Source organism: Acinonyx jubatus, chromosome B3 (assembly GCF_027475565.1).
Source record: "Acinonyx jubatus isolate Ajub_Pintada_27869175 chromosome B3, VMU_Ajub_asm_v1.0, whole genome shotgun sequence".
Classification (NCBI taxonomy): domain Eukaryota; kingdom Metazoa; phylum Chordata; class Mammalia; order Carnivora; family Felidae; genus Acinonyx; species Acinonyx jubatus.
The window spans coordinates 25,407,889-25,434,858 of NC_069386.1; the positions used below are offsets into that span (position 1 = coordinate 25,407,889).

Here is a 26,970-nt window from a genome sequence, read left to right on the forward strand (position 1 = left end):
CAAAGAGTTCTGCAGGAGTGGCAAAGCTACCCCTAGAAGAGCCACTCATTTGCTTTGGGTTTTTATCTTCATCCACCAAAGCAATGCTCGGATGATCTGGCTTCTCAGGGGTTTGATTATAGGGAGAGAATGAGCTGGCCATGAGGACTTCTATGCTTAGTCTGCTGACAATTTCTTATTTTAAATTAATCAGTTCACAATTTGGTACTTCTCTCAAATTCCTGTGAATGTTTTGTTCTTGTTTTTTTGTTTGTTTGTTTGTTTGTTTGTTTTCTTTAAATCCAGGATTGAGTTCTCAGCATGTTGAAAATGAACAGGACAGGGGAGTGGAACAATGTTGGCAACACCCTCCCCAGGCCGAGTGCCCTTCCTTTCTTCTCCAGACCCTTATTTGATATGAAGGGGAAAAAATAGGCAGACAGACACAGAGATACACAGAGACAGACAGAGACAGAGAGAAAGAGGAAGAGAGTATGTGAGTGTGTCTAAGGGAAATATGGATAAACCATATGTACCCTGAGCTCACTCTGGTTGGTCCTGAGGGAGCACCAGGCTATATATAATCTAGGGAGACTGCTTTTCTAGAGCCCTGGCTGCTTGAGGCAAGGATGCAATTCTGGGGCAGTTGGGCATTGGTGTTGCTCTCTGTCCCAGATGGAACTGTGCCTCATTGAAGGACAGGTTCAGGTCAAAAACCAGAAAAGCTCAGTGTATGTAAAATTTATTCAACTAGAAACACATGAAATGTCAGTGTGAGTTCTTATGAATAGCAATTCAAGACTGGACTTCAAAAACAGAGTGAGGAAGCTCCAACAGGACCCTATGTGAGGGTCTGTAGGGACCTGTGCGGAGACCTCCAGGCTCAATCCCCACAAGGCCAGCATGCTTTGTATATTTGACAATGAAACCAATGCCCTAATCTAACATTACAAGATGTGGGGTGTGGATTACTGGTCTTATTATATGTTTCAAATAACAAAAATAAAAACAAAATCATTTCCATGGGAAAGTTCTTCTGCCTTCTGGCAATTGCTTCTAAGCCCCTCATTCATTGACCAGTGGTTACAGTATCCATTGAAATCTTGTTTTCTGACTTCATTAGTATAAGTGCTGGTTGACGTCACATTTCTAAAATACCCCTTCTGAACTTGCAGAATAAAATGGTGAGAATCACACTCACCTGCTGATGAGAATTCACACATACCTATTAGAATTTCACTCTGATCTGGTTAAGCACATTGCCATATGATGTAGTGTTTATTGTATATTCATCCTGTTTGCCCCATATCACTCTACCTGATCATTTTCAAATTCAGGTTTGAGCTATTTATTTCATTTACATTTTTGGAGTACTTACTCAAGTTTGTTTTGGAAAGACAAAATTGAATATTTAATAATCATAAAATCTTAAACTAAATCTCACCAAACAGTAGAAGTGGATCTAGGACCACCCAGAGCCACAAACAGGTCTCTTCACAAAAGCTGAAAGCCAATTTCACTGCTTCCCAAAATGAGGGAAGCAGCCCATCTTGGTGTCCAGACAACCTCAGTCTGCTCTTGTAGATGGCACCCACTGGGCCTTGTTCTTCACTCCAGCATCCCACACCACAAATCAGATTCCTCACTCCCTAGGGTGCCAGCCTTGGTCCATAGCCATTATTTATCATAGAGTTTAACTTTCTCGTCCTGTTCCCTCTATTCCTTTCATAACATGGTATGATGGTCAGTTTTGTGTCAACTTAGCTAATCTATGATGCCCAGATATTTGGTCAGACACCTGTCTATATGTAGCTGTGAAAGCATTTTTTTTTTTGATGTGATTAACAATTTAATCAGGAGACTTTGAGTAAAGCAGATTATTCCTCCCTAATGTGGTGGGCTTTGTCTGACAGTTAAAGACTTTATGAGCAAAAACTGATGTCCTCCAAAGAGGAAGAAATTCTGCCAGTAGTCTGCCTTTGGACTCAAGCTGCAACATTAACTCTTCCTTGCATCTTCAGCCTGTTGGTCCACCCTTTAGAGTTGCCAACCTCTATAATCACATAAGCCAGTTGCTTAAAATAAATTTCTTTATATGCGTACATCCTATTGGTTCTATTTCTCTGAAAAAAAGTGCCAGGACATGGTCTGCAGGCATTTTATTATTCCTGCTACCTTCTTAACACCTCAATGGAAATGAATCCTGACCAGGGAAGAACTGTAACCCTAGTACCACTCCTATGCATACATACCCTTACAGCATTATAGCAACCTTGTCATTTGACTGACCCTGCTTGATATAATAGTCCAAATCTATTTTAGACAAAAAGTCATATATAGGTCAATTTAACCTCACTGCTCACTGTCTTCTGGCATAGAGGATTCTTTCTTTTCATACTAAAATGTCTTGAATTTGTTCTTTTCCTAATTTACAGTGTGGTGGTTAAAAAAGCAAAGCCTTAGTGGTCACATTGAATGGAGAACAAACCATGTACTAGCCAGCAGAGCTTTTTTTGGCTGCTGACTCAAATTTTCTCTATAATTGGATGTGGTAAATATTCAAGAAGTGGTCATGATTATTATCATCAACACTCTCATGACAGGATTCATTGCTTTAGAGCCCAAAGGTGAGGTGCTAAGAGTGCAGTGTGATAATTCTTTATGGAGCTCCATGGGGGAGTCTTCTTCAGGCCAGACCCAGGAGTATCATGCTTTTCATGAATAACTATCCTTCTTGCTTTGTGTTGTTTGCTGGAAATAAACAACCATGAATGTATGCATTTTTAAAAATTGATCTTTCCCATGGCTTCCTATTACTTTTCTTACCCTTGCTTTCCTTCAGGCCTGATTTCAAATATCTTATTTTTAAGATTTTTACAGCAATTATGTATTTTTTGTAAGCTGCCTTAAATCTTCTGGAGGCCATTAAAGTTAACCACCAGCCAACGATCAGCATTTCTAATATTAGCCTTACTTGATCTAATCATCCTGGATTCATTCCTCACTTGGTCTGGAACTTAGGCTTTTAAGATTCATGCACCCAATATGAATTAAAATGAAAGGTTGATATATTTGCTTTCCATCTCCTTATTCAGGAAGAATATCAATATGAAATATATTTCCCTTCAAAATCAGATTAAAAGCATAAATTATATCTCAAGCAATATATGACTGCATATATGGGAAATTTGAGTATTATCAGTATTATCAGATCCAAGTTGCTACACCTGATCAGTAATGGGATTCCTATTTATTTTGTATCCATGCTAAGCATATGTAACTCAGAACATCTAAGAAAAAAGTAGAAAGTTTTTTTTTTTTCTCTATTCCCCCAGAATCATTTTTAAGTGTCAGGATAAAGGTAATGGTCCAAATTACAAATCATAAACATAAGTTTATGTTGGTTCTAGTTAGTGTCAAAAATTTCCAGGCCTTGCAACTTGAGAAACATATTTCTGGTGAAGTCAAAGAATGTTTATTATAAAATCATCACTTCGCATTTGGAGAATAACATCAAAATTACTTACTATCTTGCTTCTATTTTCCCTAAACACTTTCCAATTTCTTACACTTTTCTAGAAGAGGCATACTAAATCACTGATTCCTATATTTTACCCTTAGTTTTGGTTTCTAATCAAACTTTTAATTTGATATCTAATCTTTGGTTTCTTGTATTTCTCTCTCATATTGCTCAGGTAGTATTGACTCAGTTTTTGTATATGAAAGCCTGCTTTCACCTTCATATTTCAAATGTCCTCGATAGTGTCAGCAGGAAATCCTGGAATGAGTGTTTCCATACTTTCCTCCTGACTTACCCCCAGAGCAATTGACCCTTTTTCTTGTTATTTTGAAGAATAGCACCCAGGTGGGTTTTCATAACCTTCCTCATTATTTGCTGGCATAACACAGATAAGGTCCTATTGTGGAGCAAGATGAAATATGGGCAGGGTCTATGAAAACATTAAGACTGACCTAACCTAATGCATGACCAGTTGATGCTGAGTACCTTACTAGATGGCTCCTACTCCTACCTAAATGAAGGAGGGTAAACTCTATGTTCTAGAGAATTTTCTCTTCTTCCCAGAGGATCCTGAAGTTCCAAAGGTGCTGTGAAGTCTGGGTCCTGGCTTTGTCCCTAACTAGCAGTATAACTTGGGACAGGTCATATCCCTGTACCTTAGTGTACATAACATAATGACAGATTGTTAGACCATGATGTAAAAGGATGAAGCACTGAGAAGGCACTCCCCAGGATGGGGTGGCACCCATCAGTTCAGGCCCATTGCTGCCCTGTGAATGTGCCTGTCAGCCTCCTATGGGACCTTCAGAGAGTTGGTACATGGTGAGTCAACCCCAGCCCTGGTAAAGAGCTCATCTCACAGTGCCCGCAGTGTGTACCACTGCAGCCTGAATAGTTTGGACAGTCACCAAAGAGCACTGTCCTATATTCCACATGAAGGCAGCAAGTTCCTTCAGTTCTAGGGACAAATTCAGTAAAAGTTCAGTTACCAGGAGTCCAGACTTTGACTTCAGCATCAAAAGAGGCATCCCTAAGGCAGCATGGTGAAAACTGCTCATAAAAACACTATTGGGGCAAAGTGGCTGCTGGCCATCAACACTGGATGTTTTCAGGACATGGTTTCTAAGGACTATTTTTAGAGATGCCCTCTATTACAAAATAATAAAAATATGAAGGGCATATGTGAGTTAGAACGTCCTCTAGATAGGTGAGTGTCAATTTCAATTTATTAAGATTAAATTCCCACTTGGAGCTTCAGAACCCCCCATCACTGGGTTTTCTGGTAGGAACTGGTCTGTTTATGGGTGAGATGAAGAATAAGAGTGGCCACATTGGTCTACTCATTGCTCTACTGCCAGCCCATAACCCAGTTCCTAACCTAAGGTAAATGCTTTACAGTGTTTGCATAATGAATACATGAATGAGATGGACAACTTTACACTGACCTGTAGACAGAAATATGATTATCACAGGAGAGAACGAAGAAAACCCAATCTATGTGAAAAGACATTGTGTCACCCTTGTCTCCTGGAGTCTGAAAAAGGCAGGAAACCCAATACATGTAATATATTTAGACTTAAAATAAAGCTTTCGCCACCAGACACCCCTGACTCAAACAAGTGTAAGACACTATAAAACTATATAAAATGGTACACCCATTTGAATTGGCTGATGGAAAAAAAATGATGTTAGAAATAATGCTGTATGTCTCTGAATAAAGATACTAAAATGAGAAGAGCTCTCTAGAGAGGCATGGAGATTGCTGCTGACATTTTCGTAGCTGACCTAGAAGGAGAAGGGTACAAATCCATCTCTGAGTTTTCAGATGACATTGTGTTATTGTGCAGAGCAAAATGTCCAGTTAGTGGGAATAACCACAGCAGAACTTTGGAGACAGATTTAGAAAAAAACATGCTGTAAGTGATGGTTCAGCTTATGCATGTTTAAGTTAATATAGTTATTTACCAAATGAATGGCTCCAAGCTCTTATTTTGCAACCTAGGAAAGGTAGCTAGGAATACCTTCAGGGTGCCTTCTGAAGACCCCTAATGTTTTCTGTAGTCAGAAACAGACACATAAAGTTCAATCCATCCATCAGCATGGATAACAGGACCAACTAGAGAATATGTTCACCCCCACTTGGCACCCATATCTGGACACTGAGCAATAGTCTGGTGGCCACATGGTAGCAAGAGGAAAATGCTGCTGGAGGTAGTGCCGATGAGGAGGAAAAAACGAATGACCAGAGTTATCTAGGAGATTTTCAAGTGTGGGAAGACAAAAGCATGAGGACTCTGGTGTCCCAAATTTTCTTTGTGAAGTTGTCTTCCATTTGCCTCTTTCTTTGCTGACTCAATTTATTTAAATTTCCACACCAAATGGTTTACCAACTGCTTTCTTTTCCTTCACTACCACTTTGCTTAAATGTCGGCCCTCATCATCTCTCTGCTGGACAACTGAACTAGCTTTTTCCTGATTTAACTCATCCTCTCTGTGCTTTGGATTTTTACCTAGAGCACATGCCATTTTCCTGTATAAAAAAATGCAAATTTCCTACAGAAAACTACAAAAACTTTTGCAGGTATATTAGTCAGGGTTCTCCAGAGAGACAGAATCAACAGATTATCGACCATGAAATTGTCTATTTAAATCTACATATCTATATCCATCTATATATCAGTATTTCATAAATAATTGGCTCATGTGATCACAGAGTTGGCAACCAAGAGGAGTCAATGGTGTAATTCCAGTTGAAAGGCCAGCAGGATTGAGAACCAAAAAGAGTCAATGTTGCAGTTCAAGTCCAAAGTCAAGCAGTCAGGCAGGAAGAATTCCCTCTTACTGACAAAAAGGTCAGCTTCATTTTTCTATTCAGAACTTCAACTGATTAGAACTTCAACCCTCCACACTGGAGAGGGTGATCTGCTTTACTCAGTCTACTGATTAAAATGTTAATCTCATCAAAAAACACCCCCTTACAAACACATCCAGAATACCAAATACCTGGGACCTCATGGCCCAGTCAAGTTGACATACAAAATTAACCATCACAGTAATATTTATAAGAACCTCTATAATCTATCCCAAACTTAATGTTCTTATGCAGAATCACTACATAGCTCATGGGACCTAGTGAAAACTAAAATGCAAGATCCCTTTTTTCAAAAATTATGAAAAATTTCAAGATGGCGAGAGCATTAAACCAAGTCTGGAGCCCTTCCAAGCACAGGGTCCTGGGTGACTGCCTTTGTCAAGCGCACATGCTCTTGAAGCTGGTCCTTTTCTTTGGTCTTCCAAATTCACTGTTCTATGATAAAAATCTGTTCTCATTTTAATACATCATCTTTCCCATGTTTCCATATTTGTTCTGTAGTCTTTATGGCCCCATATGTCTTTCCTCAGCCTGGCCAGGCTCCATGGTCAGCCTTCTTTGGGAAACCTTAAATACCCTTCTTTTGTAGCACAGGTCTAAATGAGGCCCCCTATTCCACACTGAAACAGAATGCTGCATACTCTTCCCGTTTGTGTTCTGGCACCAACCACACTGGTTTCTTCACAGGCTTGTCTCCCTACTAACTTGTAAGCTTAGTGAGACCATGTGTTATCCATTGGGGTTAACCTAGGATCTATGGATCCTATGCTTATAGTTGGCATTTAATAAATATGTACTGCTCTTAAAAATAGCTATCATATAATTTCATAGTAAATAATCATAATAGCTAGCAGATACCAAGCAGTTTAGCATGTGCCAGGCCCTGGTTATTCAAAGCATTTCCCACATAATGATGCATTTATTCCTCACAACAACTTTACCAGAACCAAATGTCAGTACCTCAACCACATACTATGCATCCTCCATTTTCTTGGGTGAGGTAATGGGGACAAGTGTGTTTTACACCTTTGCCCACTGTTTCCCATGGAAGTAAGCTACAGTCACTCTCAGTGGAAGTGGATTAAAAATGAGGCTTTTTTGGCTGGTGTTCCTCCCCTATATCACTGCCTCCACTTCTCTGCCAACATTCAAGGCCCTTCCTAAATAAAACCACTAAAACTTGGATCTTAATCTCAGGTTTGCTTCCAGGGAAGTCAAACAAAAAACAGTTAATGTTATGGTAACTTGAGATATAGATCACTTAACTAATCCTCCTATTAGATAACATTAGTGATAAAGAAATATATGTATGAATTATTATTGAATAGAATGGTGGAAATGAAAGTTTTGATCCAAGTCTATAAAAGCACAATTTCTAAGAGAAAAGTGAAATGGGTTGGTTTTCTATATTTGTAAAAATACTTGACTATGTGTTAACCCATATATGAGTTTAAAATACTATATATTTTTCTTAAAATGATAGACAGTGTTAGGCAATGAACAGGTAAAATTATCTCAAGAAGTAATTCAGAATTAAAAAAATAATTATGTTCAAGAATAGCTATAGTAAATTTATGAAATAACTTATCCAAAATAAGTTATTATTTTTTTAAAAGTTTATTTATTTTGAGAGAGAGAGAGACAGAGTCAGAGAGACAGAGAGCATGAGTGGAGGAGGGGCAGAAAGAGAGGGAGAGAAAGAGAATCCCAAGCAGGCTCCACACTGCCAGCACAGAGCCCCACATGGGGCTCAAACCCATGAACCATGATATCATGACCTCAGTCGAAGTCAAGAGTTGGATGCTTAACTGACTGAGTCACCAAGCCCCCCAAAATAAATTATTAAAGGAAGGTGAAGATAGCAGGAATAGACTTCTAACTTGTCAAGGTCACTGACAAGAAAAGCTCACAAATGTATGACTCTTGTCTAGGATATTGGACTGGATCCACCATTTCTAGTAAGTATGGTGGTCCTCATGTTCCCAAAATATGAATGACTGCCATAATAAAGAACTATCATCAGCTATTTTGAAAAAGGACAAAATATAAAAATTGAAGGAGGTTTTCAATAATAAGCAAGGATGGGATGTCAGTGCAGTTTTCAGGGCATTCTCACCTTTATATTGTCTGAGATATATTCTATTCCAGTACCCTCAGCAAAAGTATTTATATTGGTAAATAACAAAGTATAAAGTGCCTTACAACATTTAAAGTTCCAAAGAACATACAGCTTCTGTTAGAAGGCATGAATAGATGTTGACAGCTCCAAAACATTTAGAGGTTCAAACTTTGGCTTCAACAATGAATTTGATAATAGCTGAACACCTCATGAAAACATACCACACATCAAAGGATTTTCATAAAGTTAAGATAATATGTAAGCAGTGTTGCTTTATACTGTACAGGCAATGCCCCAGTAAAACTGCTGAAGCAGCATGAGCTCCAGCATCATTAGCGTGCTAACACATTTATGCTCCTGGACAGAAGTGCTGCTGTGCCTGGGACACCACTAAGGAGTTGCTGTGAATCACAAACTCGCACAAAGTCTACTTTGGAAAGAGTATGTTCAATAAAAGCTCTGCCTAGAGTGTTACACTTCTCCACTAAATGTAAGTTCTTTTATCAATAGTAGCTGCATCTGGCAAAGTGCTGAGTTAGAACTGACTACCTCAGCAAAAGAGGCATAAACTTGATGACCAGGCAGCTCTCTGCAGCTCTTCAGCACCACATAGCTTCATCTCTGAGAGGAGAAGCCTTGCGGGCATCCCCCCTGGGTGAGCTGAGTGCAGGGAGATTAAACCTCCCTGGATGTGTGGGGGGGGTCTTGCTCTAGCCACATTACTCTACTTTCTCCTTCATCCACAGTCAGCTGGCTGATTCTCCATTCTGTTTTCACATGGCTCTAGATGATACATATTTAGCTTTATCTTTCAGCCTAACTTCCATCACTTATTTTGAGCATATTTCACAGGAAACTTATCAATGCCACCTTTTGAAAGAATGAGATTATAGGTGTGCACTTGAGATTTAGAATTCATTGGAGATTTAAAAATTTCAAAGTGCTTTATTTAAATGAGCTTATTCATACAAGTAACTAAGTGATTATACATAAGCAACCTCCTATTTACAAAAAAAAGGAAAAAAAAGAATGTTAACAAGAAAAGTTTAAGTGCCATGTCCCAAAAGGGAGTGCCCTGACACATCTTAACATCACTTTTTTTCTTTTATATTTTTGTTTCTCCTTTCATCCTTCCTGCTTGCCTCTCTCCTTCTCTTTTCTCCCTCTCTCTACTTCCTTTCTCCCTTCCCCATCTCTTCTGCCTTCTCTCCCCTTTTTTCTTCCCAACTGTTTCTCAGAGTGATGGAAAGTTATATAACATAAAATATTTACAACCATGACATCCTAATTTTTTGTTGTTGGTGTTTTGCACTTAATTGAAAAAAGTCTGACAGAAAAGAGCAAAATGGGGCATGTCTTGCATTTTTCAAACAGATTTGCTTCTGCTGCCCTGTAGGATGTCTGGTCCTGTTTAATTACACCTGCTGACTGAGAATTTTAATAAGTATTTCCATGATGAATGTTCTTTCCCATCATTAGAGAATATATATTTAAAAAGAAGTTCTGCTTTAAACTAAATAGTTACTTAAAATAGACATATCATTTTCATTTTTGGTAGGTTACAAGTTACTGAATCTTAACAAACACTTTTATCTTTACAGAACATACTTTTTGTGTCCAATGGGGGATCTACTACTGAGGAAGATACACTGACTTAATGACATATCATCTTTAGTCAAAAAATGAAAAAAAAACTATAATTAGAAATGAAATTTTCTCTGTTACATAATGACCATAAGACTGATAATTTGAGTGAAAAACTCAAAATCTGTAATTATCATAAACTAAAATAGACACATGGCAGTGTTTAAAGGTATAGGTAAATGCATCCAATACCTTTTCCCCCTGAAAATCTTGATTGTTAGATTAACATGCTGGGCACGGACAAACATCAGCCATACAGTCAACTCTAGACAGCAGGTGTGTTTGTTTAAGGTGCTAAACTGCACTGCACAGACAGCCTTTGGTGAACTAAGCCTCCATGACTCCATGCCATTGCTGGTTTTGTTGTTGCTATTTGTTCTGGATTTCTGTTTTCTTGGGGGAGGGGCATGAGACAATTGGAGAAGTGGAAGACTTCCTAAAGGAATCAATAGATTATAAGTGTGTTACTGTATGTCAGGTATGTCAATGATATCATTTACATGGCTTTTGTGATAGATCTTCCAAGATACTGTTTATTTCAGTCCAGATTTTAGCCATATAGATCAAATCTGTAGCGAGCTGTGTTCACTGTATTTGTTCAATGGACAGGGAATTAGACCAATCACTTTCAAGGGGTTGAAAAAATTTGACAGTATGTAAAACTAGCCACTGATATTTGGCTACAGATGCTGAACATTTTAATACTTAAATAATTCTAAAAAGGTATACACAGATAATTTCAACTTTCTAGATATTATGAGGACATTTCTATTACCTTAGAATCTAGCTAGTTGTTGATAAGACTTGAAAGCACAAATCTGTAACAAAGCTTCAGCGTTTTCTTTATTTTCAGGTTTAGTTAAGCCTCTTTTTCACATGCAAGTTCTAAAGCAGGAATCACACTTCTAGAGTCCTCTTCCTGTATAAAAGTTTGCAAAGATTTCAATTCCTACTGTTCTCACAACATTCCCATGGAAAATGAGAGGGTATAATGAAATTATTGTCCAAAAATAGTTTACAAAGACTTGGGGACAATTAATTGGAAGAAAAACTAACCATTCTCATTCTAGACAAATAACTAAGAAATGGTTTCTTGAGAAGCATAAGGTTACATTTTGAGCCAAGTACAAATGATCCTTTGGCCCTGGCATTGGCCTGCTGGTGTCAGCATAAACAGTGAGGCACAATGTTGACCAGGTAGCAAATTTTCACAGGACACAAGCAAAAAGAATAGATGAGGGGGATGAGAATTTTGATCTCTGATGTGAGGAATTATCAAAACCTTTCACTATGATGCGTGTGATCACATCAGTAATAACAAAAGAGTTCTGGCCAATCGTATTTGTCCTAAAGATTCTCTTGAACTCCATCATCATTCAGCCCCTGTCTTCTCACCTTTCCGTATTCCTTTTCCCCAGGTATCTTTACCTTCTCTTTTCACCCTTATGCTTCCTTCCTTCCTCCCTTCCTTCTTTCTCCAATTTTTTTTTTTTCTCACTGGTTAGATAAAAATCACCTCTCAGCTAGATATTGAGACTCTAAGACTCTGGCCTTAGTCTCCCAGGTTTGTCTCTCTATTCTATTTTATCACATATCCTTTATGTTTCTCTTTTATTCGTTTTTCACTATATTCTCCTTTGTCTTAGATATGAGCTTTGTATCAACACAGGGCTTAAGGATGATATAGTTATATGTTCCCAGTAGGGAAGGAAAGAACATGGAGAAGGCAAAGCAGACAAGGAAGAAAGAAGCCAGAACAATAACAAATGAAAGGGATTATGGGAATTAATAGAGTTGAATCCCCAAAAAGCAGTCTTAAGGACCTGTGGCTTGTCGGGTGTAATTTCTGTTCATTACCTCTGCCCTTAGGCAGCTGTCTCAGTGGGCTGGGAGCCTCACAGAATGGAGAGGACAGAGCTGAAGTAAATGACCCACAGTACTTCAGGGGAAAGGATAAAGAAAGAAGAATCTAATCACATATTATTTAGTAACCTAATCTTTATGGAAAAAAAAAAAAAGGACAAGGAATAAGGTTATTTATCTGCCCAGAGTCATGTAGTGGTCCAAATAGCTACAATTAAACCTTACTGATTCTTCCCAGTAGTTCACTGTAAATAAGTTCAAAGTAAATTGGATTAAAGAAACTAAAATTATAAACAACTAGAGTGGAAATGACCCAAGAGATCATTCTGTTCCATCCTTCAACCTCTACTTGGCCTACACTGGCCAACTCAATATTGACTGGCCTCCAGTCCCAAGTATCTCCTTTGCCATCTTAACATGAATTAATCTCCTAGAGATGATATTTCTCCTCTCAAAGACAATCCTCTTTCTGGTTTACTGTAGTCTAGGTGACAGAGTATCCAACTGAACTACATTTTAACATTAAAGAAAAATGAGAGGCCAAGTGGATGGACTGTGGGAGGAGGCATATAACCAGCAATTAAATACATTTTCTTGGTGACTACTGTTATCACTGATTTCTAGTCCCAAGGCTATGAAGCTTTAAGGATTTTCTGTCCCTATCACAAGCTTATCATGAGGAAATGAAATGCAAGCACATTAACTAGTGACTGAGCATGCATTTTTTCATGAAAAATGAATAAACATGTCATAAAATGAAGCATATTTTATTAAGTGTATATAAAGTTTACACTGTCTGATTTATTTCCATTTTTTAATTCTGCTTTTAATTTTTGACAAAAGGTTGTCATTTGCACAATAGGTGTGATGGAAGGAAACTGAACTGGGTCCCTCACCACCCCTCACTGCTCACATAGGCCCTTGGTTGGGCCTCTGTACATTTCATAAGTTCATGTTTCATTTGAAAGAGCCAGCAACTATGTCCATTGCCCTCATCAAGGCAATGGGCTAGAGCAAAGGGTCAAATGATAGTGAGATTAGCAAAAATGTTTTCAAATATAATAGTTTCCATCTTGAGTATAATAAATCTCTCCTATATATTTATGTGAAATCTTCAGATAAAAGTATTTAGTATAACAGCTCCTTTTAATTCAAAAGTTACGTTTTAACATTCTAAGACTATAGTCAACATTCTAAGACTATAGTCAAGTGTTTGACTCTAGTTTAGAGTAGGATGACTTTAAATTATGACTATTAACTCTATACCTTTTATGCTTTTGAATTCTGCTTTTATGCTTACTAATTCTCTACCTTTTGTGCAGTTGAAGGCTCATGTTCTGTACCATATGTGGCTGCAGTTACCTGGGGGTAGTTCATACGGACATACACATTCCTACTTTAGTCATATGTAATAACAGCAATAACTTTTTCAATGAAGGCAGAGAAAGAAACTTTAAGATCTTTTCCATATATTCCTTTGATAATAGAAAAGTGTAAATAGAAAAGTGTAAATTAATATAAACTAAGGTGCTTTATGAATCACAACTATGCATGATCAAAGTAAAAAATCTCATTTCACTTAACCCATTTCTAACATTTTCAAATTTTGAATAAAGTTAATTTCTTTTTTATTAATTAAAATTGTTTTCTGTGGAGCAAAGGAGTCAGATCCTAACTTTAAGAATTATTAGGTCTCCATTGTGTATATAAACCACAATTTCTTTATCCATTCATCAGTTGATGGACATTTAGGCTCTTTCCATAATTTGGCTATTGTTGAGAGTGCTGCTATAAACATTGGGATACAAGTGCCCCTATGCATCACCACTCCTGTATCCCTTGGGTAAATTCCTAGCAGTGCTATTGCTGGGTCACAGGGTAGGTCTATTTTTAATTTTCTGAGGAACCTCCACACTCTTTCCAGAGTGGCTGCACCAATTTGCATTCCCACCAACAGTGCAAGAGGGTTCCCATTTCTCCACATCGTCTCCAGCATCTATAGTCTCCTGATTTGTTCATTTTGGCCACTCTGACTGGCGTGAGGTGATATCCGAGTGTGGTTTTGATTTGTATTTCCCTGATAAGGAGCGACGTTGAGCATCTTTTCATGTGCCTGTTGGCCATCCGGATGTCTTCTTTAGAGAAGTGTCTATTCATATACACAATGGAGTACTACATGGCAATGAGAAAGAATGAAATATGGCCCTTTGTAGCAACGTGGATGGAACTGGAGAGTGTGATGCTAAGTGAAGTAAGCCATACAGAGAAAGACAGATACCATATGTTTTCACTCTTATGTGGATCCTGAGAAACTTAACAGAAACCCATGGGGGAGGGGAAGGAAAAAAAAAAGAGGTTAGAGTGGGAGAGAGCCAAAGCATAAGAGACTCTTAAAAACTGAGAGCAAACTGAGGGTTGATGGGGATTGGGAGGGCGGGGAGGGTGGGTGATGGGTATTGAGGAGGGCACATTTTGGGATGAGCACTGGGTGTTGTATGGAAATCAATTTGACAATAAATTTCATATATTGAAAAATAAATAAATAAACATTTAAAAAATTAAAAAAAAAGCATTATTAGGTCACACAAGAAATTGTAGGAGAATATATGCAACAAAGGGAGACCAAGAAGACTAGGGCTACACAAGAAGGCCTTGCTTCTCCCCAAGCTCACAATGCATTTCAAGTGTTGAGGAGCTAATGCTGTGATAGTTCCAGATGGAAAAAAAAAATTAGTACAGAGAAATCTATGGCCCAGGATTTCTCATTTTAAAGAGCATTAGTACATTGTATTATTTGATCCTCATACAATCAGAAGAAGGGCACAAGTGTCAGTAACTGTTCTCACAGGTGAGAAAACTTAAAGCACAGATTGATTACTGAGTTGCCTCAATTCACTCAGCTGATTAGTGGCAGAGGCAAGCCTAAAACCCCAAGTTGGTCTGTCATTTCCAGCACTATCTCCAACGTGCTCCAGAAGATTGAAATAATAATGGGAAACACACAAAAAGAAATGGAAGAGAACTTCTATTTGAATCATGCTAAATACAAAGGCAGTTCTGGCAACATTGTCGGGTTAGAAAAAGAAGGTTCACTAGAGCTGCATTACTACAAAAGAAGGTAATACTTTGTGTCCCCTGGAGAAGGAGACTAAAACCTGGAGGGAACTTCTGGTTTCCACTCTGATATTTAAAGAGCTTGGAAGTCATCACTCATGTTTCTACAAGAAAAAAGAAAAGCTGAATACACTAAAAATAAACAACTCTTCTTAGATCCATCCAAGAATTGAGGTCACAGGGCAAACTACTGCTTCAAAAACTAGACAGGCCAATAGGTCGATACAGAGAATTACAGCTCTCTGGAAGTAGAAACTGCTGCTGTACCTAGCAACTGGGTAGTTGATTATTTGCTGGAGATTGAGCATATGCTACCTTGAGGATTAAAAACTCCTGGGGTACTCCTCAGTACCACCAAAAAGGGCTCCTACATTTTTGTGAGTTTTTACCACCAAGATTCCCAGCAAGTTATCAAGGTGAAGATTGCAGAAAAATCCTCTGTACTTCCAACAGGGGCAAAGGAACAGAAACCATTTAGAAATATACTCAGGGTGTCTTCTTTCTCTTAACAAAGATCTTCCCCAAGGAAAACTATTTTGCCAGAGCCTAACTAATGTGAGGGAAAGGACATACCCAACTCCAGCTCCTTCTAGTCTTCCTGTCTCATTTAAAGGGGAGGAAAAAACAAGAAACACTTGTGAAAACCACAAGGTACAGGTACAGGTACAGCAAATAGTAAACACAGCCTAACTCCTACCAAGATAGCCACAAAACCTCACAGTAAAGGCCATTTTATCTTAGTTTTCTTTACCCAGTACATTATGTTTGGCTTCCAATAAAAAAATTATAAGAAATGTTAAAAGGCAAAAAGCACAGCCTGAAGAGACAAAGCAAGCATAAGAACTAGACTCAGATACAGCAGAAATTTTGGAATTATCAGAAAAGGAATTTAAAAACAACTATGATTAATAAGGGCTCTAATGGAAAAAGTGAACAACATGCAAGAACAGATCGGTAATGTAAGCAGAGAGATGGTCTCTCTAAGAATCAAAAGGACATACTAGAAAACAAAAACACTGAAAGATAATGAAAAAAAAAATACCTTTCATGGTTCATCAATAGACCAGACATAGCTGAGGAAAGAATCAGCTTAGAGAAATGTCAAGGAAATGTCCCAAACTGGAAAGCAAAGAGAAAAAAGAATGAAAGAAACAGAGCGGAACATCCAGGGACTGTAAGAAAATTATAAAAGATATAACATACATGTAGTGTATGTAAGAGAAGAAAGAAAGGAGTATAAGAATATTTAAAGTAACAGTGGTTGATAATGTTCCAAAATTGATGACAGACACAAAACCACAGATACAAGAAGTTCAGAGACACCACGTAGAATGAAAAGAAAAAAACATTACACTACAGTTTTCATATACAAGCTGCAAAAACAAAAACAAAAACAAAACAAAAAAAACAAAGACAAGGAGATCTTGAAAGAAGCCGGGAAAAAAATGTATAGAGGAACAAGGATAAGAATTATATTATACTTCTCTTCAGAAACCATAAAAGCAAGACTAGAGTGGAATGAAATATTTGTATTATTGAAAGAAGAAAATGACTAACTTAGAATTCTCTATCCAGTGCAAATATGCTTCAAAAGCAAAAAAGAAACAGACTTTCTCAGACAAACATAAGTGGATAGAATTTGTTGTCAGTAGACTTCCTTTGCAAGGAGTACTGGCAGTTCTTCAGAGAGAAGAAATTTGATGTAGGTAAGAAACTAGGATCTCCATAAGCAAAGAATAAGTGATGATAAAATAAAATCTTTTATTTTTTCTTATTCTTAATTGATCTATTCAACATAATTATGGTAGCAATAGAATTGGGGACTATAGCTTATAAATAAAATCTCCTGGGTGTTATTCCTGGATCTTGGAAACTTAACATAGTGCAGAGGTTGACACTGAGACAGCAAATGAAAGGAAACCATCTTTAGTTACTGAAAGACAATTTGTCTTTTCATGGCGCTTATGAAAACTCTCTATAGTCTTTGCTTTCATGGTAGGTTTAAGTAAGAAAATAAGAAGTAAATTCTACATGAATAACCACAAGGGAAAACAACAACAACAAAAACCCAAAATGCAATGGTGTTTGGGTTTATATTATTTCTCCTCAAAATGGGAATTTTATACTAGTTGAGGTCTCTTCCATCATGAAACTTTTAGGAATCTAAATTAGGGACATCCTTCCCTCTCTCAATCCTCAAACTCCTTTCCACAGTCACACACATGTATATAAAGAAAATCATACATTCTTTGGCATTCTGCTATGGGCTGATTCATGTCTGCCATGCCTAGTATGACCTCATGTACTGAGTCAGAATGGACTTGCAAAGCAGGAAATGTATGAATGTTCTCACCTGGTTCTTGATCAACAATTACCTGAATCTATACAGGGCAAGGCTCTAGCCAATTTGAATTTCATCTCCCCAGTAACCAACAGACCCCCGCTACTTTGTGCCCAGTCAGACCATTCATTACACTGAGCATAAAACTTACAGAAGGTACTGTGGAGTTCAGAGTATAAGAGGACCTGAACACCACTGAATGGTGGGAGGCAAAGATGTCAAACTGCTCTTAAGAAAAGTATGTATGTGGAGTATCTAAGTGTGGAGATGTTTGCTGAAGTTCTATTGGATTAAATCTGACAATGCAATATTGCACCCCAGAAACTGGCCAAGATGTAATGAATTTGAGAGAATGTTGACATAAGTGATAAAATCAAATTTGGGGAATTAAAAAAAGAGATGACACAAGAAAACATGTGCTTAAAACACATTTATATCCAAGCCCACACACAGTTTTAAGAATCCTTGTAACATATAAGGCTTTTCTGGAAGTAGGTGGCCCTGCAGCTTTCAGATCCCCATAGATTCTTTAAAGTGCAAACTGCACAGGAAGTATAATTCTAAAAATTCAATTATTTTTAAGCACAAGGTTGGAGAAAATGTTTCTGAAGAAATACATTATCCTACTTAAACAGGATAAAAATGGTCTATTTTAAAAGTGTGTTTCTTTTTATTGTTATTAAAATAATGTGATTTTCCTTTGAATTCCATGGAAATAAACACTATTTAAATATGCTTTAAAAATCACTAAGGCAGAACTTCTACCTTAGAATTAAAGAGTTTTATAAAAAAGGAAAAGTCATGATCTCCTCAGTGACCAGCTATCTTCTCAATCCCTGAGCATGGGATAAGTCTCCCTTCCTTGCTGAGAATGACCTATTTCTCGTATTTCCACTTGGACCTAGCAGTCTAGCACTCTCTCTCTCGCACTTCTCAAATCCTACAAAGTAAGACTTCAGATAAAATGGGAAACAGAGAGCATACATGTCAGCCTATACACACTTTCATCCTGGGACCCTCCACAACACACCACCCCTATCCAGAGTTTCAAGGGTATACAGAAAGCCTGGTCTCTTCCCTTGGGCTACAAAGAGAGACTGCAATATCTGGTTCCATTCCTGCTGCAAACATTTTTCAGATCAGTGACCTGGAAAATCATAATGACTCTAGCTAAATAAAATCGGTCTTACATGTAAGCACCTCGAGGACCAAACAACAGTGTTCTTCTCACATTTGTATCTCCATATCCACTGTTTCTCCTGTCAGGTTCAGGGACTTGATCAAGGTATGTCCCATCAAATGCTTTGATTTCTCTATTGAATTTCAGATCTTAGAAATTATCTGGCATTTAAGTTCACCCCAACTCCCTCATCACTTTAGAGCTTATAAAGAGATCCAACCCATCAGCTAAGCAAGCCTCTATGAATCACACCAAGCAAAGGGGATAGGGTTGAAACAGCCCCCATGCAATCAGCAGAAAAGACAGATGCAAAGCAGGCTGCCAGGTTAGCCTCTCTGCTGCCAAAGAAATGTCAACTGATTATACCCCAGAAGGAAAAGGGGACAGATGGATTGATGTGACTAATGTCATTAGCCTATTTGCCTCTGGGAATTAGAAACAGGGAGAAAACACTAGAGTATTTACACATATGCTTCATGAAGGTAAAGGCTGGAAATACTTTGGCTTGTTTCTTGATAAAAGAAATATTCAGTCTCTGTTATGTATTCTTCCATCTCTTTTGTAACCTGGCTGTGAATGCCAGAGTGAAATCTATTAGAATTCAATTGATTGTGGTGTGATCACACTCAGGGAATCACAATTATAATACATTTATAGAGGACTGTTCTCTGAACATAAAAACATGGTGATGAGGGACGCACACAAGAAAAAGAAGACAGTCTTGTTCTAAATGATGAAAATGAAAAATATGTCCAAGAGAAGAGGTGAAATAGAAGGAGAATAAAGAGAGAAGGGAGGAAAAAGTTGAAGAGAGGGTCTAATGGGAGATAAGAGATATATGTGGGGCTAATCCACCCTCTTTCAACTCCATTATTGCCTTTCTCCTATATCTCCTCAAAGTCTTCAGTTTAGCTTGTGTTTAGCAGATGCATGTTTATTCTCCCTACGCTCAGCTGTCAGAAACTTCATCTGTTAAAATGTTAGTTATGAGGACTGTGAAAAAGAAAGCTGATTTAGTAAATTTGATTCAACAACAACCACCACAACAATAATAAAACATTTATTTTTCAGTGAGCTCTATTGAACCTCCATAAGAGTAACATAATTACCAAATTTAGATTAAATAACCAAATTTTAATAAAGCCAAGAAAAATGTCATTCTTTAATCCAGTGTGATAAGTTTTTGAGTTTACACTAAGCTAATATATCAAAACAGTAGGAAAAGGAAAAACAAACTCAAAAGCCAAATGAGAAGCAGGAATACAAATATTCAGAGGAACATTTGTCAGGGTTTAAAAATAAACTTCCAGGGATAGGAATGAATAGTGCCTGCCCCCACCAGAATACATTCATGGAGCATGAGGTAAAGTACTCATAATGTTTTGCCTTAAAATGGAGAATAATTAAACCCAGACTGAGAAATGCTCCAGTCCTGCCTAATCAATATTAAAAGCAATACTCAAAAGGATAAAACTGCTTCCAAGGAACTTAACTGTGTACCAGGACAAAGTATTTATAGGAAGACAAAAATATTCGAGCACTCAGGAAATTAAAATTCATAATGTCTGGAATCCAAATAATGATTACCAGGCATCCAAAGAAACATAAAGATATAACCCATAATGAGGAAATATATCAATGAATCAAAATGGAGCATACCCAGAATGTACAAAAATGTTGGGATTAACATTTAAAAATTATTATAACTCTATTGTATATATTCAAAAAGTTAACTAGAGACATGAAGTATATGAAAATAATTCAACTTCTGAGATGAAAGCTACAATATCTGAGATGAAAAATATGTGAATGAGAATAACCATAGACTAGATCTTGCAGAAGAAAATATTAGTGAATCTGAGGACGTATAAATACAAACTACACAAAATAAAATACAGAGAGAAAAGAGTAAAAATTAAGAGAATAAAAGTGACATCTATGAATTAAATGAAAATGAAAATATAACATTTGCAAAATTGTGGGAACTGCTAATGAAGTACTTGAGAAAATTTGTAACACTGAGTCTCTAAGTTTAGAAAAGAAGTTTTCAAACCAATGACCTTAGCTTCCACCTTACAAACTAAAAAGAAATCAAATTAAATCCAAATTAAGTAGAAAAAGTAAATAACAAAGATCAGATTAGAAATCAGTGAAATAGAAAATAAAAACAATATAGAAAAATTAATGAAACTGAAAATTGATTCTTTAGGAAGAGTGATAAACTTTTACCAGACTAATAAGGAAAAAAAAAAAAAGAAAAAATTAGAGAAAACAAAGATTATTATCGATTTCAGGAATGAGACAGGTAATATCACTTCAGGGTCTACATATATAAATAAAGAACTGTTATAAACAACTTTATGTTAATATATTGTACAACTTAGATAAAATGGACAGATTCTTCAAAGACACAGACTACCAAAGCTCACTCAAGAAACAACAGATAATATGAATAACCCTATATCTATTAAGGAAATTAACATTTTAGTTTTAAATACCTTGCCACAAAGATGACTTCAATGGTGAATTCTACCAAACATATGAGGAAGGACTAATATCAATTCTATATTTGATCAATTCTATATCAAACTCTTCCAGAAAAACAACTGTAGGGAATATTCCCAGCTTATTCTGTGAGGTTAAATTTACCCTAATACTCACATATAACAGAGAAATCATAAGAAAAGAAAACTACATAACAATATCTGTCCTGAACATTCATGTAAAAAATTTAAGTGAATATCTAGCAAATCAAATCCAATTACATATAAAAAGAATAATATATCTTGACCAAGTTGAGTGTATACCAGCAATTCAAGGTAAGTTATTTTATTTTTTAGTCTTAAAAAAATAATTTATATAATTCAACATATGAACAAAAGGAAAACCATATTATCATAAGGAAAACCATATTATCTACTGGGAAGTAGATCCAGAGGGAAAAATTTTTGACAAAATTTAATACCCATTCCTTATTGAAAAACTCACCAAACTAAGGATAGAAGGGAGCTTCCTTAGCCTGATAAAGAGCATCTATGAAACATAATAATGGTAAAAAGATTGACTGTTTTTCTTTTAAAATCAGGAACAAGCCAAGAATATTGTTCTCACCATTTCTATTCAACATTGAATCAGAAATCTAGCCAGTATTAATAAGATAAGAAACAGAAATAAAAACATCCAGATTGGAAAGGAAAAGATAACACTGTCGTTATTCACAGAAGACATTATTATCTATGTCAAAAATCCAATGGGATCTACAAAAAATGCTACTAGAACAAATAAATGAGTTTAACAAAATTGCAAGATACAAGATCAATATATAAAAACCAATTTTATTTTTGATGGATTAGTAATAATCAACAAGAAATGGCAATTTAAAAAAACATTCATTAATGATAGCATTCAAAAATAAAAAATAGAGATGAATATGACAAAAGTTGTAAAAGACCTGTACAAGGAAAACTACCAAACATTATTAAGAGAAATTTTAAAAGACCTAAATAAATGGATAGACATGCCAACTTTATGAGTTGGAAAACTCAATATTGCCAAGATGTCAATTCTCTCCAAAGTGATCTATATATTCAAAGCACTTTGATCAACATCTCAGCATCTCATGGAAATTGACAAATGTATTGTTAAATTCATACGGAAATACAAAGGACCTAGAATAGCCAAAACTTTCAAGAAAGGACAAAGTCAAAGGACTAACACTACCTTATTTCAAGAAATACTATAAAGCTGTAGTAATTGTCATAGTATGAATTCACATGAAGATAAACAGATCAATGAGACAATTCAGAGTGTCCAGAAACAGACCCCGGCATTTATGAACAACTAATTTCTTTCTTTCTTTTTTTTATATATGAAACTTATTGTCAAATTGGTTTCCATACAACACCCAATGCTCATCCCAACAGGTGCCCTCCTCAATGCCCATCACCCACATTCCCCTCCCTCCCACCCCCCATCAACCCTCAGCTTATTATCAGTTTCTAAGAGTCTCTTATGGTTTGCCTCCCTCCCTCTCTAACTCTTTTTTCCCCTTCCCCTCCCCCATGGCCTTCTGTTAAGTTTCTCAGGATCCACATAAGAGTGAAAACATATGGTATTTGTCTTTCTCTGTATGACTTATTTCACTTAACATAACACTCTCCAATTCCATCCATGTTGCTACAAAAGGCCATATTTCATTCTTTCTCACTGCCAAGTAGTATTCCATTGTGTATATAAACCACAATTTCTTTATCCATTCATCAGTTGATGTACATTTAGGCTCTTTCCATACTTTGGCTATTGTTGAAAGTGCTGCTGTAAACATTGGGATACAAGTGCCCCTATGCATCACCACTCCTGTATCTGTTGGGGAAATTCCTAGCAGTGCTATTGCTGGGTCATAGGGTAGATCTATTTTTTATTTTTTGAGGAACCTCCACACTGTTTTCCAGAGTGGCTGCACCAGTTTGCATTCCCACCAACAGTGCAAGAGGGTTCCCATTTCTCCACATCCTCTCCAGCATCTATAGTCTCCTGATTTTTTCATTTTAGCCACACTGACTGGCGTGAGGTGATATCTCAGTGAGGTTTTGATTTCAACAAAAGCCCAAGATAATTCAGTGGAGAAGGAACTTTCCAATCAATGATTCTAGAACAATTAGATAACTATATATCCATAGACAAAAAGAAAAATTCATATGCAAAATAAGAACTTCAATCCATATCTGGTACTATATACAAGAATTAAGTGAAAATGGATCATAGACTTTGATGTAAACCTGAAACTATAGACTTCCAGAAGCAAACTTACAAGAAAACCTCTGTCTCCTAGGTTAGGCAAAAATTTCTTAGACTCAACGCTAAAAGCATAATCCATATAAGAAAAAAATGAGAAATAGGATTTCACCAAAGTGAAGAACTTGTTTTTTAAAAGATATTGTACTAGTGAGAAAGGTAAGAAGATAGGAGAAAAGTTACAGATTGGGAGAAAACACTTGGAAAACATAACTGAAAAAGAACTTATATCCAAAGTATATAAAGAACTCTCAAAACTCAACAATAAGATAAAAAAACACCTAGTAAGATAATGGGCAAAAGCTTTGAAAACAGGCTTCACCAAAGAAAACACCTAAGTTTCCCCCACAATATGAAATTAGATGGTTCCTATGAAAGCTTTCATAGGCCCAAAGGACCTAAAGCAAGGAAGCAATTACCATAAATTTATATGGAAAAAATTTTGAGCATTCCGAGATCCAAAAAATTACCTGTTTTAGGTTTTTCTGATACCTTAGGACACATCTTGCTAATGGATACATAAAATAGATAAAGAAATAAACCAGAGACGCTCACTGACACAGTTCAAAGCTCCAGTCACTGGACGCTGAGAGGCTGAGTGCAGTTCCTGGGGATGGAGCTTGGCAAGGCCACACTTCTCTGCTCAGGCTATGAACTGCTTCTATAAGAGCTTCCTGCAAAACCAAAGTTGACTGCTATTTTCTCTTTTTGCCTTTCTTATGATTTTTGTAAAAATGAAAACCTTCTTTGGTTTTCTTTCAGTTAGTGAAAACCAATACAGATCTTCCTCAACTTACAATGAAGTTATATTCAGATAAACATAAATTTAAAATAGCATAAATAAAAATGCACTAAATTAACCTAACCTATACAATATATTAGCTTAGCTTACTTAGCCTACCTTAAATGTGCTCAGAATACTTACAGTGGCCTACAGTTGGGCAAAATGATTTAACTCAAAGCCTATTTTATATAAAGTATTGAATATCTCATTTAATTTATTGAATATTGAAAGTGAAAAACGCAATGGTATGGGTACAGAATGGTTGTAAGTGTATTGGTTGTTTACCTTCTGATCACCCAGCTGACTGGGAGCTGTGTCTCATTCATTGCCCACATCACAAAAGAGGTTAGTACTGAATATCACCAGCCTGGGAAAGATCAGAATTGAAAATTCAAAATAGAGTTTCTACTGAATGTGTATTGCTTCCACCACATCATAAAGTCAAAAAATCTGAAGTCTAACCATTGTAAATCAGAGACTGTTTATATTCATGCAGGTCTTTTATAAAAGTGAAGTACCATAAAGTAAACTTTTGAAAAACAGGGATACCTGTATATCCAGAAAATAACTGCATTAACAGGTGCTCAACATCATTTGTCATCAGGAACACAAAATTAAAAGCCACTGCACATCTATTAGAATGACTAACATTAAAAACACTGACCACACCAAGTGTTGCCAATGACAAAGAAAAAGTGAAATACATTGCTGATGGCAATATAAAATGGTACTACCATTGTGGAAAACATTTTGGTTATTTATGAAAAAGTTGAATATATACCTACCACGTGTTCCATACAATAAGCTCCTAGGTATATATCCATGAGAAATGAAAGCATTATGTCCATGCAAAATCTTGTGGATGAACATTCGTAGCAATCTTTTTTATTTAGTAGTCAAACCTGGGAACAATCCAAATGACCAGCAACAGGTGGATGGATGAGCAAACTATGGTATAAACAACGAGATACTATTCACCAATAAAACAAAAGGAACTACTGATACACACTCTAAAATGGAAAAAATCTAAAAATATTATGATCTGGACAAACAATACAATACAGACTAACAATAGTACATACTATATGATTTTATGTACATAACATTCTAGGAAATGCTAATTGCTGTGGGAGGAAGAGATTCCAAAGGAGCACAAAGAAACTTTTAGGGGTGATGTTCATTTTTTTGATTGTGGTGGTGGTTCCATGAGTGTACAAAAATCAGAACTCATCATATGGTATAATTTAAATATATTCGGTTTATGTAGGTCACTTATATCTCAAAAGAGTTATTAAAAACACAAAATGAAGCCAAAAAGGAAAAAAAAAAGGAGACAGACAGAGAGAAAACACTTGGTTCTCCACAACAAAAAAGATGTTAAACAAAACAAAACAATACACCACTCCACTCAAGGATAGTGCATTTCAATCAAAAAATGCTTCAGATGTCACTCAGGCTCCACCCTGTTTCAATGGAATCTCAGCTCAGAAACTGAGCAAGGCACCACCCATGAAAAAACATCCATTGTGTGGGAAGAAGCAACTCAGACATGACAAATCTACTTATTCATTAGATCTTCCTTCAAAGAGTTCATAAGAAATGTTACAAAAACCTAGCAAACTTTCCTTAGAAATTCATACTTAGCTGTTATTTTCAAGAAGCCAGGTAATATTCATTTAGGGCCTTTCCCCCACCTTTTTATTTTTGTATTATGGCACAGTATGGTTTGTAACTATGTCTGTTCCTTCACAATCATTCATTTAGCACCTATTGTGTACAAAGAAATGTACTAACTGCAGATAGGAAGAAGAAAGTTTTGCTTCCTTAACTGGTGACATTTGTGTTATTTTTTTAAACAACCCAAATTAGAACAGCTGAAAAATAAGAGCAAGTGCATGAATGGAGTAAATATAGAAAATATCAAGGACAAAGAGAAAAAAAGTAAGCAGAATGAAAGTAAGAGAAGTGAGGGAAGTCATCAACAGGGTTTTTTGGGAGGTTGTGTTCATTCATTCATTTAAAGATTCATTCATTCATTCATTCATTCATTCATTTAAAGATTCATTAAACCAGTATCTTATAAACCTGTGTCTACAGATCTCTGCATAAAAATAAAAGGTATTCTCAGCCTCCTACCCACCTTCCTTTGCCCTCAATGAGTCTTTGAGGAGGGGAGGTGGGGGTGACAGTTCCAAGGGGAATGAGCATTGGTATTTGAGAAGCAGTGCTTACGCTTCAACTTTGTGAGGACAATATGCTACATATTGGAAATGCCCAGGAAGACAGAAATGTGGATTCTGTCCTAGAATCACTCATAAAATAAAGGAGAAAGAAGCACAGAAAAGCATGATTGTGCACGTGTGACAAATATAACAGAAATGTACCAGATGCTATGGGATCATTGGAGAAAGTATCTGTGAAAGCCAGAGAGGCTTCATGGAAGAAGAGACATTTGTAATGAAAATTATGGATGACAGGTATGTTTCTAACAAATAGTTTGTAAAAAAAGTTATGAGATAGGATTTGTATTAAAGGAATATGCATTGTCAGCATGGAAGATGGATGGCAAGGTCAGAAGTGGGAAAACTAGATGGGAAATGACCTCAAAAATTCAAGTAGGAAATGATGAGATGTTGAATTAAAACAGCAACATTTCGGATGGACAAGAGGATAAACACTTAACCATCAGGGATACTGAGCCTTTCAGAGTGACTGTATAATTAGAAGTACAGGCTGAGGAATAGGATGGGGTCAAGGATG

The 26,970-nt window shown here is 36.5% G+C and overlaps 1 protein-coding gene across 2 annotated transcripts in view; it reads right to left on the bottom strand.

Moving 5' to 3' along the window:
• Positions 1-26,970, bottom strand: part of GABRB3 (gamma-aminobutyric acid type A receptor subunit beta3) — a 245,304-nt gene that overhangs the window by 169,874 nt on the left and 48,460 nt on the right. The window lies entirely within an intron of this gene.